Source organism: Lepidochelys kempii, chromosome 15 (assembly GCF_965140265.1).
Source record: "Lepidochelys kempii isolate rLepKem1 chromosome 15, rLepKem1.hap2, whole genome shotgun sequence".
NCBI lineage: Eukaryota > Metazoa > Chordata > Testudines > Cheloniidae > Lepidochelys > Lepidochelys kempii.
Window position 1 is genome coordinate 25288528 of NC_133270.1, and position 18414 is coordinate 25306941.

Genomic DNA, 18414 nt, shown 5'->3' on the forward strand with positions numbered 1-18414 from the left:
GTTTTGGAAAATTTTGGTTATAGGTCTTATCAGGTATGACACATCCTGTGGTTCATTTAGTCCAGTACCCTGCCTTAGGTAGTGAGCAATATCTAATGCTGAGGGGATTAGGGTAGAGGGTGCAGGGGGAATGCATTATGTAAGAGCTGTACTATTTTGTGTTTTGAAAACTTGTGCTGGTTTTTACTAGTAGATGTAAACTCTCTTGTGCTGAGCCATGATTTATTTGTTTTTGTTATCGAAGTAAATGCCTGTTTCATCTATCTGCCTGTTTTTTGTCTCCCCCTTCTGTGTCGGTGTTTGAAACTTTCTGGTAATAAGTATTCACAACAGAATATTGTTGGTCTTTAAACTACTATTTCATGTTGTTAGTTTAGATATTTATATTTAATCCTGTTAGGATTTACTAAGAGACAAGGGATCACAACAAGGCTATTGGGGCTTTATTACTGGCTGATATGCCGTGTGATGTTAATGTTGGCTACAGCACTGCAAGTTTCTCTGTGTTGGTCCCAGGATATGAAAAAGGCAAGGTAGGTCAGGTAATATCTTTTATGGGACCAACTTCTGGTGGTGGAAGGTACACGCTTTTGAGCTACACCGAGCTCTTCTTTTCTACCAGCAGAAGTTGATCCCATAAAAGATATTACTTCACTTACCTCATCTCTTTAGAGTAACTAACAATTACTAGCAATTTCGTGTCACTGTTTGTTGTTGTTGTTGCTTTTATTAGATATTTACCGGGAAAAGGTCTTTAAATAAAACTGCAAAGATTTTTCTTGGTGCTTTTCTTTATCAAAACAGGATATAAAGTGTGAATGCCATTTGTCACTTGAATCTTGCATTGTAGCTCAGTGCTAGAGAAGTCAAATTTGACATAAAATTTATATAGCTCTAAAAGTGTAGCAGGAAATAGATTTGGTGAAAATACATTCTACATATAGACGTTAATTTTGTGTCTGCAGGGCAGGTTTTGGATACTTACTTAACCTGATTTTGTTCTTAGTGGGCACATAATTCATGGACATAAAAATAATGGCCCAGTTTTATCCCTGCTGTAACTCCATTGACGTCACTAAAGTTACAGCAGGGATGATTTGGCCCAGTTTCTTTAAAAGTAAGACCTGATGAGCAAACCCTTAAGGAAAAGACCTATAGAGAATGATTTCCCTGGGACAGGATAAAAGGGATCTGATTTTTTTATTAAATTCTATATGACCAGTTTTGGTTCCATATCTATGAAATTAGATAGGACCCTTTCAGAAGGGAAGGGTGTAACATGCACTTGCAGTCTGGAGGTGTCACAAGTGACACCAGCGAAAGGTTAATCAGTTCAGAGCATATCCACTTTAAAGGGACAAATTTAGAACTAGTCATGTACATGGAAGTCAACTGGGTTGTATCCCCTACAACAGGTTTACATTTTGCATGTTGAAAGACCCAGTAGAGCAATTTATTCTGTTATCCCTCTTTCTTAAGAAACAACATTCTGAGACATGTAATCTTGAACCACGTTTTAGAGAAGAGACTGTGTCTATTATTGAGATGCCAAGTTTTCCTTTTCCCTACTGCCTTCTAGAACTGTTGTGGCTGAAGTATACCAGGTTAGAAATCAAAGACACAATAGCTTCCACTTGCCCTGTTTCCAGAATTTTGTCCTGCTGTGGAAATGAGAAGGCATAGATAATACTGAAGGCAAAAAACAATACTGAACACTACAGAAATGTAAATAACAGTTGTCTTAAATCTCCCCGTCTCCCCAACCAAAAATAAAAACCCAGCAAAACAACCTCCTGTATTTGCAGGCTTAGCATAAATTGAAAACTGGGACAAGTACTATGGACATTTAAGAGTTGCTGGTCATTAGCGTCTCCCAGCTCCTTTTGAGGGAGTTGTAGATACCCAGCACTTCTGAAAATTGTGCCACTAATTCATAAAGTGATTATTTTGGTTCAGAACCTATTGGCAATATTTAGGAGAAGAAATCTTTAGAAAAAGTGAGGCCTGTCGTAACTGATTAAATTTCAGAGTACGGGTTCAATTCGGCTCTTGAAATGCTGATTTTTGTTGTATAGGGTAGCTGTGTAATTGGGAACTCATTAAGCTGTGGGTTCTTGGCACTTTAGATGGCAACAGCTATATCTGGTCAAGATCTAGTTAGCAACTTCTTTTTTTAAAGCGTTCTTGACCTCTTGCACAACAGCAGATTATTCATTTCAAGGTGAGTATTCCTGGACATACAAGTAATTCTCCATGATGAAGAAAATGGTTTTCACATTTTTGGTGAAATAATTCTCCGAGCATGCAAAGCAACTGGATTGCAAAAGAAATACCGTGCTGATTTAGGGGCCAGTGTTTCCTTCTGTGTATGTGAGTGCATGCACTGTAAGGGAATTCAAGCGGGCAGGCTTTTCAGCATTTTGGTAGAGCACTACAGAAAGTGCCATTGACTAGTATAAACAGTGAAAAAACTGCCAGAAGCTGGAACTGGACGACAAGGGATGCATCTAGCACTGGCCATTGTTGGAAGAGAGGATATACACGGCTAAATGGACCACTGGTCTGACCCAGTATGGCTGTTCTAATGTTCTTATGGTCTGTTTTCTCTCCCCACCCCACTTTAATTTTCATACTTATTTTGTTAGCTTCCTTAACTCCAAATGGAAAATGTGTACTCCTTTATGGTGGGAGGGAGCTCTTAGTGAGGATGATAGGTTCTAGAACCTAATCTTGAGTGTTTCTACTGTTCTAATCTCTGCTCCTGTGCATGGGCTCATTTGCTCCAGTAGGACCAAGGATAGACAAGGCATTTAGTTTGCAGGCTTTTTTCATATCCATTTTATATATGAAAATACCACCCCTTTTTTCTAGCTTGAGGAAGGGTCGGGGGTTGGGACTCCATCTGGTACAGCAAAGAATTGACCCCCTCCTTTTCTAGCCCCTTATACCTCCTATAAGGCGGGGACGATGGGGTCCCAGCAACCAGATGGCTGGGGCCAGGCTGGGGTTTTGTGGAAATCATTAGGGGAAGGGAGATGACCTGTACTGTACAATTTGTTGCTGGGCACTCCCAGATATGTCAAGAAAATAAAGTTGTGGCAAGTATACCACATCATTGCCTCCTGTCTTTCTTCTGGGGTGGCTGGACGATGTTATATGGCATCAAATTAGACAAAGGGCAAAATTTTCAAAAGTGTCTTACGAGCCTTGAGTCACTTTTGAAAAATTTGCCCTTGCCTATTTCAAAAAAAAGAGGATGCTTAAAGTGCCCATAAATTCTTTAGCTGTAGCATTCACTGTGATGGTGTTTGCAATGAATTTATAGGTCTTGTGGACAGAGAGCCCCCTGATGTAACACTTTTGACCATAGAGAAGTTAAAACAGATCTGAATTTTGCTCAGTAGGTTTGTCACATCGTGTCCATGTGAAATGGTGCATTAATTAAAATCATAGCAGATTCAAACGTAGATAGACTAAGAGTTATAAGCATTGGATTACTGCTGAAGAAAACAGAATGGCACTGGTAGAATGCTGCTCTGATACATTTATTGAAACATTAATAAGCCTTTGGGTGGGTTTTTTTGGTTTAAAAATAGTGGCCAAAGTACTGTCCTTCAACGGATACCTGCCCTCTCTCAGAATATTCCCAACCCCAAGCATTGAAAAATCATGAGTCTGGCCCCAAAAGATGATGGGAATTTTGAAAAGAGTAAATTATTTTTTTTATTTGCCTTTTTGGTGTATGAGTTTTAGGTATCTCATTTTTTTTCAAGGTTTTCTCAGCAACCATGAGGACAAGAAACAACATTTTAACATGAAAGCTGAGATCGTTATGCAGTGTAATAACATGACTCCAGGAGCTAAGCCTCTTAAGAAAAATGCCAGATGTTACAAGACTTGTGATAAAATTGTGAGAGTTATCAACAGAGTTCAAGCATTGATTGTAAGATCTCTCTCTCAGCCCTTTAACGACTTTTTGCCCTGAGATCTTCCCTCAGATGTATTTTCAACCACTTCCCCTTTACTCATGGCTGTTTCCCCCCACCTGTGGAGGCAGACTTATGTGGCATTTCTCTTAAATCCCTAGCCCATTGTTACATTCCTACTCTTGACTTATCTGCCATCTTGAATCAATGATTACACCCCCTCCTTTCCTTGGATTCAAGTGGGAGTTAAAATTTGGCAGAAGGGTGTGGAGGCATGAGATAGATGTATTGTTTTATTCAATGGGGCAGGGCTTGGGAGACATCTAAACTTCCTGGGAATCAGGGTGGTGCATCCTCACTGTGTGGGCAGTTGAGGTAACTTTAAAATTGACTGTACACCAGTCATTTTACTGTGAATACAGAGCCCAGTGCTGTGAGTTGCTGAGGGCCGCTGGCTCCCAGTCAAGTCCATAGGAGTAAAGGGCACTACTACCTCATGTGACTAAACTCCTGAAAGCACGAGTTGTGTTGGAACAAAATGAACAGACTGTTAATCCAGCGTTCTGATTGTACTGGAGGGGCCACCTGTAGTACAATGAACACTGAAGTGCTTGTGCTCTTCGTGCTGTCTTTAGCAGTTTTTATTCAAGGACAAAGACCTGTTCTCCAAACAGGATGCCAAGAAGTTCAGAAGGTGGGAAAGCAGAAAGCAGTAGTATGATGCAGGGTTACCACAGGCTGCATACAATCCTGGTTTAGATTTATGCTCGCTTTGTTTTGGTGGGATTTGTACTTCATTTCCTGGCGTACTCAGTGCATTACCCTTTGTCTTGCTAGACGGCTACACTTAACCCTAGGTCGTCACCATGGCTGTGAGTAGAGATAAAGGCCAAGATGAAAAGCTTTTTTGTCTGGATCGAGACTTGTCCCAAGTTCTGAGGTGTCTGGACCCAGGGTTTTGGTTTGGCCCTGTCCCTAACTCTTATTGTACAGAAGATTATAAAAACATGACCTTTACAGTTGGCATTAGACATAAATCTGTTTCCCTAAACATCTAGAAACACACTTTTAGCAAATATGTGATCATTGCGAAATGAGTATGGTGTTTGCGCATGCGACCGTGTCAGCAAATTTTATATAATTTAGGGAACTTATTCCACTTGATTGTGTTCTCGGAATCATTCCCTTTTTATAAATGGGGAAAAAAAATCCCAAACCCTCCATACCTATTTCCATAAGAGGTTCCCTCTGTCTCAATATCAACTAAATTATACCAATGAAAAAACATACCAGGTAGTATAAGCTGCAGTGCCTGGGACCGTTGCTGTAGAATGTAGCAGTACATCTTTTTTCATATTTTTTTAAAAGTAATCATATTCTAAGAGAAACAAGTCTCAGACATTTTTGCTAAACCTGCAGCCAACAGTGGCCTCAAGTCATGCGGTGCACCAGGGACATGTTGAAATGGCAGCATGATGTTTTCTGGGCTCTTGCCACTTGACTTGGGGGGTGAGTGGGTTCATGCCAGGCGAGAGCTGTGCAGGGGATTAGGGTATCTGCCCCATAGGCCAGCCTGTCATAATTGCCCCCTCCTTCTGTTCAATGGAAAGCATCCAGCCAATAACCCTATATGCCCCTCCACAAATACCCACATCAGTTCTGGACATGCTACCTATTGACTTCCCTGGTCTGTGAAATACCCCCCCATCCTCCATCTGTTATAAAAGAGGGGATTGAGGCAGGTGAGTGGAAACATATAGCACACTGACTATTTGGTTCTGCAGCTTTGGATTGAAATGAACGGCTCTGCAGAACCTGCCAAATTTTCTTGAATCAGCCCTGATCCTAACATCTGTTGCATACAAATACAAAATCCTACTGAGGAGGGCTTGTTGAGAGCTAAGCTAAATCAAGTGGTACTTTTGCCAATTAAGTTGACTTATACCTTCTATAAATAAGTCTTTACAAAAAAAAATGTACTTTATTGTAGTGCATGGAAACTTTCAGATGGATTAATTTCTTTTTCGAGTGATGGCCCCTATCTGTATTCCACACGTGGGATATGCATGTTCTCTGAACATTCGGAAGGCTTTGGCCTTCTATTTGCAAAGAGCAAAGGACAGTAGAAAGATACCTAAATATTTGTTTCATAGCAGAGTGATCAAGAGGTGAACCTATATGGTGCAGAGACTTTCAAAATGGATCTTGGGTTGTATTACCTTTTGTTACCACCTAGTTCCCCACCCCTCATCCCCCAAAAAAGAGCAAAGGCTCATTTCACCAGGAGGCAAGCTACTTCAGCTGCGTGCCTATAGTAGAGATATGTAGGGCAGCCACTTGGAGCTCTTTGCATACTTTCACGGGACAGTACGCCCTGGTACAATCGTCAGCTGTGGATACGGCTGTGGGGACAGCAATGCTACGGTCAGCCATCACTTCTGCATCCTTGCACCACCTGTTTGACTACTGCTCGTTAATCTCACGTGTGGAATACACGTAAGGACCATTGCTCGAGGAAGAAATTAAGGTTACTTACCTGTATCTGGAGGTCCTTTAAGATGTATGGTTCCTATCTGTATTCCACTACGCACTCTCCATCCCTTCTGCTGGAGGTTCATTACACTGCAGTAAGAATAGGAAACTGGAGAGGCGTCAGCCTGCACCACCCTTTATGCCCTCGGTTGGGAGCATGGAAGAGCGATGGCGCATGTGTGGGCCAATACATGTTGTTTGCAAGAATTCTGGACTGAAGAGCATAGTGCGCATGCATATCCAACATGTGGAATACAGATTGAGACCATGCTGCTTGAAGAACCTGCAGTTACAGATGAGTAACCTCCATGTCCTGAGTGACCCATTAGTGTAGCTTCTAGTGACTTTAAAGATGTTATTAATTTAATTCCTTCACTTCCATTAAAATTGTCTGCTGTTTTTACTCCAGCTTACAGTAGACACGCACTTAAAGTGGGGTGAGGAGGGGGAAGAGATACTGAAATGTTTGTATCCACTTACGTACAAAAGATTCTGAGAAAGAAACACACTACCCAGCTCTACCATAGAAACTGAAAGCTTGGTATCAAAGTACAAGCAGATTCATCAGGTGAGGTAAGATGGCGTCTTGTTCAGACAGCATTTTGGTGTTAATTTCATAATGTGGGAGAAGGGGAGGAAACATCCACAGAATGTTTAGTCAAAACATATGCTTTCAGCTAATACTTCTTCTAAGTAGCCCCTTACAGTTCACTGAAATTGCCAATGTTGGGTGTATGATCACATCTCCTCTACTCGTGTAGTAATGGCATGTCCTCCAGCCTTGGTGACTCTCTGTTGATAAGTGCTAAAATGTTACCCTTTTGAGTGTTATAGTGGTGTCCTGGTAGTGCCTGTTTAAAGATAAGGTTAAAGAAACGTTTTTATTATAACACTGTAAACATGGCTGAAGTTTGAAACTTGTCAGGGGCAGTGTCTTCATTATGATCTAGTACAGATATTCCAGCATCATGGTCCACAGAGCAGTTGCCAGTGGTTTGCAGAAGGCTGGATGGTCACATGCTGCTGTCTCCAACTTGTTTTTAGTTGCAGAACTGCATTAAAAGAAAAATACATAGGCTATATGTTGTATTGTATGCTAAGAGCTGCATTGTGCGCGCTCTCTCTCTCTCTCTACTTGGGTTATGAGAGAGATTCATCTGATCTAAGGCAACTGTTAGTACTGTAATACTAAGGTTTCTCCCCCCACCCCATCCTCTTCCCCTTTTTCTAAAAACATTTCTGTTTAATAGGTTGGGAGAAAATAACTAGTTCTATGAAATTTTGCTTTGTTACTTGAAAATAATCTTCCTGATTTTAAACATATAAAATATTACAACTGGGTTTTTTATTAATGTTATGTTTTGTTGGTATAATTTAATTAATATGGAAATAGCAAAAGTCCAATGGAAATAAAATTACACTGACGTTAATGCCAGATAAATAAATCATGTTCAGTGCTATTACAATGTATACAAAATTATTTTTTAAATTCTTAATGGGACTATTAGAACAATAAATGTAGATCTAAAGAGACATGCTTATATGCTCTAAGCTTATGTTTATGGGTTTATAATTAAATGTTAGGTAATAACATGTTAGTCCTTGATCTTGGCTAATAACTAGATTTCAGCTGTAGCTGAGAGTGCCAAAATGTCTTTACTATAATAACTTCTCTCCACAGCCAGGTCTAGAGTTTTTAAAGCACCTGCATGTATCTTGTGCTGGCTCTGTGTAGTTTAATTAAATCCTAAAATAGCCCTGTAAATAGTATCATCCCTGTCTTACAGATGGGGCATTGAGCAAGTGGGGTATTCTTTCAGTCTCCAGCCTCAGACCCTGGCCAAGTTGGTAAGAGAATCTTGGCTAAAGATGGATGAGGAAGGGTAAGGTGTGTATAGCTTCCTAATTCACTGTTTGCATTGTATATCCTATTTTGTGAGTAATCTGTTTCCACTGGTGGGAATCATATAATATCAGATAACTCATTAACTGTGAAAGTTTTATTTAACGTAAAAAGGTGTCAGTGGTTTTTACAGCTCTGTTACAGTATTTTATATGATTAAATTGTAGTTTTGAACTAAGGATTTTTGGGATATAATTTTCAATAGTACTTGTAGTTTCAGGGATCAGAAATCCAGTTTCTAGCAGTAATGAAACGCTTCTTAAAATGCTTCTCTTGTGTGTGCCTTTGTTTAAATTATTAAATCATTGTGGTTGTGACTATAATAATACTGTCGTTTCATATCTTGGAAAAGGAAAAAATAATTTTATTTGGGCAGAATAATGCAATTGGAACACACGTGCCTCTGAGTTCTTTGAGTTAAAGGCTAAAATGGTGCTGATAGTTGACAGAGATGCACAGTCCTGTTCTTTGATGATCTGCATAAATTCTACCACCATATAGTGGCAGCATATTGGTTTTCCTCTAATTACTCATGAGTAAACACTAATGTTTTTATGATGTGAATACACTGGAACAATGTAGGATAAAAAAGCTTGCTTGTCAGGGGAGACAGTATTTCTAGTGTTTATATCTGGGGTTTTAGAGTGAGTAGAGACCTGGGCTCTGTTATGGGAACTACCACTGACTTGCTATGTGACTGTGGGCAAGTTTCTTAACCTCCTTGTGCCTCAATAGATCACTTGTAGAATGAGTGTCAATATCTATTTATGACATACTTTTTGTGAAGCACTTTGAGATCCTCAGATGTAAATCTCTGTAGAAATGGAAAATGTTGTTTATTTCTCTTTTGAAGGAGAGGGGAAATGTATGCAGAAACTTGGCCATTCCCTAGAGAATCTTAAAATCAAGGCTCCTGCACGTACTGTATCCAATGCTGAGTCAAATATAATTTTATACATTAAATATAAAGACCCAGTGTATGACCTTCTGCAAAATGCAAAGGTGTGTGTACCATTTGTGCTTTAAACACTGTGCACATCTTTGTCTTTCCTGTTTGCTACTCATTGAACGAGTCCCTTGTGCCTTGTTGTTTTTGGCTCAGTAACAGATGGCTTAGTGGAACGTGCTGAAAGTGAAATTTCAATATAAAAAAGTGGTGTGCTTGTTTTTCACATAAAGGTCTTTCTATAATTCATTTAAAAAAACCCCAAACCTTCTTTCCACTATTTATTATCTCTGTTCTCGTGGCTCCCACAATCTGCTAGGCACTGTCTACATAATCACATAGTCCAGCCTTGAAATAGATGACTTCCCTCTCTGAAATATGTGCCTGAGGTGAGGAGGCAGAGAGATCAATTTCTTTCCCATCTAGGCTGAAGCATCTTGTGGGCTATAAACATCTCTTGCCAGCTCGGTGGTATGGCCAGTTTGTAGACACAGGTATCTGGACAATGATGTGTTTTTCCCCTCCGTTTCAAAGCACGGTGCATCTTGACTATTTATTTAACAGTTGTCATTGCTGTCATTTGTTGGGCGAAATTTTTAAATTGCATCACATCCAGTTTCTCATTTCACTTCAATTGACTGTGAAGCCTTGGTAGGAGGCTGTTCAAAGACATGTGAAGCAATAAAAGTTCAGTGGAGCTAGCATGTGAGCAATGTTACTTGTGTGAGAAATAAGCCCACATATTTTGAAGGGTTCTAGAACTCTGCTCTGTCAATGGGATCCTATGCCTGTGAGGCCTCGTGAGCTGGTGTCATGATTTGTGCTACTGGACACATAGAGTTGAGGTTTGTAATAGATATTTTGTGTCCCTCTCTCTCAGTGCCATGGATTGGAATGCTAGGGGCTCAGTGTGATAAGTCCCTGGCAGAGTTCAAGGGACTAATGAGACTCTCAAGATGAGAGGCAGACTGGGCTGGAAGGACTCTTGGATTTCCTTGTCCTTCTTTCCCCCTCATTGTCTTCCTTGCCCTCTCTGAACCTGCACCTTTCCTTTGTATTCCCGTCCACTCCCTCCAGCCTGCTGGCAGGGTGAAACCTACACTGCTTGCACACTCTCTTGCCTCAGTCCGATCATCATCAACACTCCTTGCTCTGCCTGAAACAAATAGCCAGACTGCCAGTAAGGGAAGCAAGTAGTGTTGCTCTAAGTGGTGCTTGGCTCCCTGCAAGTGAGTGAGAGAAATGGACCTGGCGGGGAACAGCCTGAGCAATAGGGTTGCCAACAGTGCCGTATTACAAGAGATGTCCCTTATTTAAATAAAAAATAGCCCATCCTGTGTTTAATTAGTACGGGATGCCTTTTATCCAGTATTTCAATGAGGGAAGTACTTCTGGTTGGCAACTTGACCTGGGGCACAGGGTTGCAATGCCAAACACCACTCAGATTTTACCTGGCCATCCCTCCATCATCCCTATGTGGCCCATGGGTTTGTCCTGTATTTTTGAAATGCAATGTTGGCAACCCTACTGAGCAGGTAGGAACTGTCGGAGATTGAGGGAATTGGAGACCACTCTCACTCTGAGGCACTCCCGGAGCAGGCGGTTCTGAGGGAAAATACCTTGCATTGTTCAGCAGCTGCCCCGCCAGTCAACTTAAAGGGACATCTTCTTAAACTTGTTTTGCCAGGAGTCTTTGGACCTACTATAGTTAAAAGTAACCTCTAAATCTCTCCATTTACTCTGTGCTTTTGGTAGAGCTTTGTGTTCAGTCATCGTCACTGTTTCCCTGCGTGGTCAGTTAGCACAAGAGAAGATAACTGAAAAGACCATTATGAACATTAACCGCAGAGAGAGAGCAGAAACACTTTCTTTTTGAATATGAGGCCCTGAATTTGTTTGTGTGCACTCTTTTGGAGAGCGTTGCTTTCAGGAGTGGTGTTAATGGGCTCAATTTGAGAATCCTGACTTAATTCCATCAGGGAAGGTCAGGAGCAATGAAATTGGGTATTGAGGTTGGGGAAGAATTTATAGTAATAACAACACTGGTAGATTCAAGTTATGCTGTCTCTTAGCTATAGCCCAGCCTAGAACTCTTTTCACTGTCAGGGCTCCTAGAGGTTTTACTGACAAATTAAAATTTTTTTTCCAAATGCTCCTTTTTGTCCTGCATGGCTGCTTCATATCCCTTTTGGGGTAAGTTCAACTGTGATCACATTTTGCAGAGCAGTAGGCTACAAGGGGAGGTTCAGAACCAATAAAACTCTACCCGTGCACTCATAGGAAATAAAGTGTGGATAAAGGGAAAAAATAATTAGGGAGTAGAAGGTACCTTCTGCTCTGCACAGTAAAATGAGTTCATTTTACTCTTGTCATCTTTAATACTGCCTAGTATTATTTCTTTATACAACCAAGCACAGAAGCTGCTTCAGGGCAAGGGTTGAGAGTCTGGGAGTTGAGTTGGTACCTTTGAAAATCTTCCTCTCTTTAGAAGTGGTTGGTCTACAGTCTGAAAAAGTTTGAGAACCACCGACTGTACCAAATTGTAAACCCTCTCCATGACTTAAAATTATTCTGCCTTGTGTTGGACACATTGGCAACCTGCTGTCCTATGTCCAGCACTAAAAGCCTATGAGTTATTGTTTCAGCAGGATGAATAATGGAGTTTTAGCACCGGCACCTTTTCTGATGGAAATAGGGGAGGAAGGCCATCTGTATTTTGCTCCCTCCTCCTGTAATTACAGCATGTTTGGGCTAGAGATGTATTGAACTACCCAGGCTGCAGAGGATGTTATGGATTCTCCATATTGCTAGTCCTAATCTTAGTTACATACGGCACAGTTCATGCCAATATTCACCCACTTGGATTTGCACTTCCAGTAGCAATCATCATACTGTGAATTTCACCTACGCACAACTTGTCGTGCAGTTGAACCTGTGGTGTCGATTCATTTTTGCCACAGCATGGTGGGGGAAAGGAGGGAGAACAAACACACACAAATGAGATACTGGGACAAGCCTCTGAAAAGCGCTGCTTTGTGGTGCTTGTTGCAGCCCATCAGAGGTGGGTTGAGGGAAGAAAGGGGAAGAAATTCATTAACTCTATTTTTTCCTTCTACTTTGAGAAGCCCTGTGCATTTGGGAAAACTCTGCTGTATGTTCCACATTGGTGTGTGTGGGCTGTTTTGAGATCCAGTTTGTCAAGTCAGGAGCTTGAGTAGATTCCAAAATGCACTTGACAATGGGGAAACTCTACTGTCAAAACCTCTCCTCCATTTGCAATGAAACAAAGAAGCTCATGAATAACTTCCCCCCCCCAGGTGCTTAAAAAACCCACCCTTCCAATTTTCCAGAGTTGTTCTTAGTATGTCATCTTCATTGTATTGAAAATGTGTTTGTACATCTTTCACATTGCCTATTGGAGCACTAAAAAACCTGTAGTTGTGGTGATAGCACATGATTTGGTTTTTATGATCTCTTTAATTGAATGGTCACAGGGTAGCTGGCTCTTGTAACTGAAGTAGGTCCAGCTCTCCTGTGCCAAAGCAGGTGCTCCTAGTTGGGCTAATTAAGGGGGTGGGGTTGCAGTTGCAGCTATAAAGTGTTTGAGGGAGTTCCCAATGCTCCAGTGTAGGGCTAGTTTTGAGAAGGAACTGGCTGGGGGAGAGTGAAGCAGAAACAGGAAGCTGTTGGAAGCAGGACTTCGAGTCCCCTGGGAGGGGAAGCAGTGAAACCTTGAGATGCAAAGTGTAAACTGAGAAACTTTGTTTTGGTTGGTGGTTTAAGTTTGGACCGTAGAAACCTGCCTAAAAGAGACTCTGGTTGTGTCACTGAGGCCTCCATAAGCTGATGAGAAGCCCTGTCATGTGACCCATAATAATGCAGGCGCCTCAATTAGCTTCTGATTCCAGGGGAAAATGAGGATTGTTGGTGAAAGCCAAGAAAGGGACTTCAAGTTTCCCTTTGAGATTGACTAACCCCCACCTCATTTGAATGTTTAAGGATGATGGAAAAGCCATCCGTATACTGGTGACAGTGCAGCAGGAGACAGCCACATTACAGTGGCAGCAGGAACAGCAGCAACAAACACAGACTGTGCTCCGGTAGCTGTTGGACAGCCTGCAGAAGCAACAATAGGCAGAATTCGGCACTCAACAGTGGAGGCAAGAGGCCCACTTCCAGCAATAGGAGTGGCTGCAGAAGCTTCTGGGCCAAGGGTTTCAGTGGAATGTGATTGATGCTGGAGAGGGAAGCTCGGGCTGGTCCCCAGCCTGGCAAAGCTAGGGCCAGAAGATGACCTGGAGGCCTTCCTCCAGACCTTTGAGAGAGTGGCAAGTACTGGTAGGAATCCATTTGAGCAGCCCATGTAGCTCCGTTTCTGACTGGTGAGGCACAGGCACCCTACTGAGCTGTAAGTGATGAGCAGGAAGATTCCTATCCTGTGATGAAGGTTGCCATCTTAGATAGATTGGGAATGACTCTGAAGGTGCATATGCACCAATGTTGGGTTGAACCCTTCTAGCATGGGACATGACCCTGGGTAATAGCTCAAAAATTACAGGACCTCACAGCTTGGTGGCTATGCTCCCATATCAGCTCAGAAGAGAAAATCATAGACCAAGTCATCCTGGAAAAGTTTTGAAGTACTACAGATGGGAGCCCAAAGATGGGTAAGATGATTTCAGCTTCCCAGCAGAAGATTATCAATCATTCAGTAGAACTGGAACAGCAATTAGCCTGGGTTAGGGTGGAGGCAGAGAGTGAGAATCAGCAGTGCTTACACTAGAGCAGGAGTTGGCGAGGCTCCAGGGAGGGGGGGGGGGAGCAGAGTATAGTGGAGACTTAGAGGCTGAAGCTAAGTGAGCGGGGTACAGTAGGGACCCAGACAGAGCTTCATCAGCGTGCTGGGAGCCAGACCAGAGGTCAAGGGCAAAAACAGTGGCCTTTTGTGGAAGGGGAAACAGGGATACCTGATTTATGGCTGCCGTCCTGAGGACTGGAGAGCTCCTGGAATGACTGGAGGCCACAGAAGGTTAGCTACAAAACATTGGACCAGAAAGAGAGAGAGCGGCTGGCTTCAGGACATCCAGCTGCTCAGGAAGAGAGAGGTTGCCTGATCCTGATGGTCAGTGAGCATGAGGGGGAAATAGTGAGACTGCATGCAGAGACCTCAAAACCCCAGAGAGGATAAAATTCTATAGACAATCCCTGGTGAAGATATGAATTGTCCGATTGGTGTTAAGGCCTGTGGGGAACTTGGGGAATATGGAGACACATATAAATAAATGTATATGTATGAGTTCACGTAGAGACTTTGTGTTTTGGATTAGGGGTCAGAGCGGTCCAGATAGGGCTCCACAGGCCAGTGTAAATACCTGTATGTGAAAGAGACAGGCTTTTCTGAAGGGAGGTTCATGGCAGGGTATGTCACACAGTCGTTGGCCCCTATAACTGAACTAGGTCCAGCTCCCCTGTGGCAGAGCAGGTGGTCCCAGTTGGGCCAATTAAGGTGGGGCTGCACTTGTTGCTATAAGGGGTTCGAGGGAGTTCCAGTGAGAAGAAATTGGATGAGGGAGAGTGAACCAGAGAGAGACAGGAAGCTGCTGGAAGCAGGACTGCCAAGCTCCCTTGGGAGGGGCGGCAGCGAAAGCCTGAGATGCAAAGGGTGAGCTGAGGAACTGTTCTTTGGTTATGTTTGGTTAATAAAAACATGCCTAAAAGAGACACTGGCTGTGAGGCCTTGGCAAGCTATTGAGAAGCCCTGCCATGGGACATGGACTATGTGAGATTATATATATTGACAGAAGTGTCTAGGGGGAGCTGTCAAAATACTAAGGAAGGAATGAATGCATATAATGTTGTAATCTGCTCTTGATCAATATGTTATAGCGTATTTATCAAGTCAGGGCGAAGCCTTAATTACTGATATGAAGCCGTTAGGGTCTGCAGCAGTGGTTTGAGCTCTTATTGAAGTTGTGCTTATATTTCTGAAGATTTAAGCACATAGAAGGCTTTCTAGGTTGGTTTTATAGGCTAATCCCTTGCTTTTGTTCTCTCTCCTTTTAAACTGTAAAAAGGTGACAATAGGTACTCAGATATTACAATGATGAGTACCATGGAAATGCCTACAAATACATAAAAATAACCTGTTCACAAAGTGTAGACGATTTCCATGGCTAGGCTTTTTCCAGAAGGGGAAACAATACTTTTGTTCCACAAATGATTCTTATCCTGTCTATCTTCTGATGTGAGATTCCTGGCTGCATGTTTCTATGGAAGTGTAATGCATTATTAAGCATCATCTGCTGTCAATATCACAATACTCTGTAGGATATTGACATCTTACTTAATAAAACAAAAGTGAACAAACCCTGGAAAACGTACATATGAGGTGGTAAATCAGAGGATTGTACAAGAAAGCTTGTGTGATGGTATCATTGCTTAAACCTAAAATAAATGCTGTGCTGCTCCATTTAATGCAATATTTCTCCCCCCAACAAGAAGGCTAAATGTGACCTTCGCTGCTGTCGGGCAGGATAAAATGTACATCATTTGTTCGTGTTTTCAAGCAGGCAGCTTCTGTAAACAATTCCAAATGTGACATGAGAGGAGTGGTCAGTGGAAGCCTTAGTCTGGACCAGTGCCCTGCAATTCCATCTGCAGTGTTTTTGATTCAAATTGGCTACAGCTTGTCTTCAATTTAATCTTTGGACTCTTGGTCACCTCTGTCAAAATCAGTGCTTTGCTCTGTTGCCGTTTATGCTCCCCAGCACAAACAAACACACACACACACATATTTGCAATAAGCTTTGAGTTGCCTAAATGCAGTATGTGCCTCATGCTGAGAGATGCTAAGCACCCAGCTCTGAAGTTAATGAGTTGCAAGCTTCTTGCTGTAAGCTCCCCTGGGCTGAGACTGTGCAGTGTGGTGGGTCCAACTTTTTCAGCCGGTGGGTCTCGCACATTATTTCAAGCTGCATTCAGTATGTTGGAGGAAGACTCTCCTTTGCCATAATGCTAACAAAAAAAACTTGACCATGGTTAGGTTCCTGGTGTGCAGAGGTCACTGCCTGTCGTGCTGACATGCTCTCATAATTGCCTTACAGTGCCCCATCTGCCTGTGTCAATCGGTTGTCTCTTATCTTATACTTGATTGCAAACTCTTTGGGGGAGGGATCGTCCTTTTGTTCTGTGTTTGTACAGCACCTAGCACAACTGGGGCTCTTGGGCACGATGATAATACAAATAATTATAATAGTTGGTCTGCCCTTCTGTGTCAGTCAGTGGGAAACTTAAATCTCTATGGCAGGTTCTAAGATTTATTATTGTATAAAAGACCTATTTTCTCAGATTGTCTGTCCAGTTGTCCATTTCAGTCATTTTACGTCTGTTTTAAGGCTATGTTTTTTCTGACTTCTGGCATGATAAGTTGGTTTTGGTGGTAGAAAATATTATTGCCTAAGCTCCATAGGGTAATAATTCACAGTATGGAGGTTGAAGGATTACTTGATGTCTTTGAGTGGCTGTAGTAATGATACATCTGGTATATTTTCAAGTTTTCTCTCCCTGAACTACCCTTTCCAGAGCAGAAAAGAGCTAATTAGTTGTGAGGTTCACGTGACGGCGAATGTGTAAGGCTCCTAAATGATGCAGCAGCTAGTGAGCATTCAGAACAATTTCCCTTAGATGTTAACAAGAAGCTGTCCATGAAATCTTCCAGACACACTGCTGCTGCATTTTTCATTATTTATCAAAAGGTAAAACTTCTCTGTTTGATGTTCACCCTAATAAACTGCTGTGTGTTAGATGGCTTTTTAAAAAACATGTATACATTATTACACATAGAGCACTGTTTGTTTTCTGGATGACAGCACTGCCGCTTAAACCCTGTCACTGCTGTTCATAAAAATAATTGTTAAGTATACTGTCCAGAGTAGAATATCTGACCCTGAATAGTTTTAGAATTACTGTTGATGTTTAATAGCTTAAATTAATACAAATTATCTATTTTTATGAGTGGGTAATTTGACCCAGTAAATTGTTTACAAGTGTAAATCTGTAAATAGCTAAGAGACATAAAAGAAAGCACCAAGGAGCTGTTTGAAGAATCCGTAGAAATTTTAAAGATGGGAAAGGCATTTTATATTTACTCTTCATTCATCCTCCTGCCAAGACAGAATTGGTTTCTTCAATAGATTCTCCAGTACTTGTTCCAGTCCAGCTTTAAATGACCTAAGGAATGGATGGGGCTTCTGTCACTTCACTTAGGGACGGTTTCACTACGTGAAATCTTATTGCCAATATGTTTTCCCTGATGTTACTCATAAATTTACTTTTGCTTTAATTTATTCCAGGCACTTCCAGCTGTATACTGACATTGAGCTATCCTGAATCATCTTCCTTGGTGTTTTCATCCTGCAATAGGGTGACCAGACAGCAAGTGTGAAAAGTTGGGATGGTGATGGGGGGGTAATAGGAGCCTATATAAGAAAAAGACCCAAAAAATCAGGACATCTGGTCACCCTACCCTGCAAATGCTTGCAGGTGATACCTCCATCTTAGTTACTGCGTAGTTAAGCTATACTCTTTCCATAAACAGTGATTTTCCCTTTCCCCCTTAATTTTTTTTTTCCTATGATGCTGAGGCTGGGATTTTCAGGATGGTGACTGAAGGAAATTGGGCACCCAACTCTCATTGACTTTGTAGGATCGGGGCCTTATTTTGCGCAAGCACCTCCTTGAGGCAACTATATTATTACTGTCTATGGGTTGGTTCCTGTCTCCCTTAGGCCCCTTGACAATTCTCTACAATGCATTGTGTCCTCTTGGGTTCTTACCAGTGCTGGAGAGAGAGACCCTCACCTCTTAGATCTATAGTTTGCTTCTGTATGCCTCTGTGTATTCCACTCAGAATCATTGGGGATTTTTTGTTGTCATATCACAATGCAAATTGATATCTAATTTACTGTCAACTGCTATCCCCAGGTCTCCTGGATTATCTTTCCCCAATGTATTTGCTTGCATTTTTCCAAGCTGAAACTCACATTTTGTTATTTCAGCCCTGTATTTCTAAACTCTCTACAGAAGTACTTTATCTTCTTTTGTGTGTG

At 41.8% G+C, this 18414-nt stretch overlaps 1 protein-coding gene across 7 annotated transcripts in view; it reads left to right on the forward strand.

Moving 5' to 3' along the window:
- The window catches only part of PITPNM2 (phosphatidylinositol transfer protein membrane associated 2), a 232456-nt gene that overhangs the window by 26588 nt on the left and 187454 nt on the right, over positions 1-18414 (forward strand). The window contains exon 1 of one of the 7 annotated variants that reach the window (XM_073313001.1): positions 8198-8346. The exons of 5 other annotated variants lie outside the window; for them this stretch is intronic. The gene's annotated coding sequence lies outside the window, so the exon portion shown is untranslated. Of the gene's footprint in view, positions 1-8197; positions 8347-18414 lie in introns of those variants that run through there. One more of the 7 variants, XM_073313002.1, reaches the window with a different exon arrangement.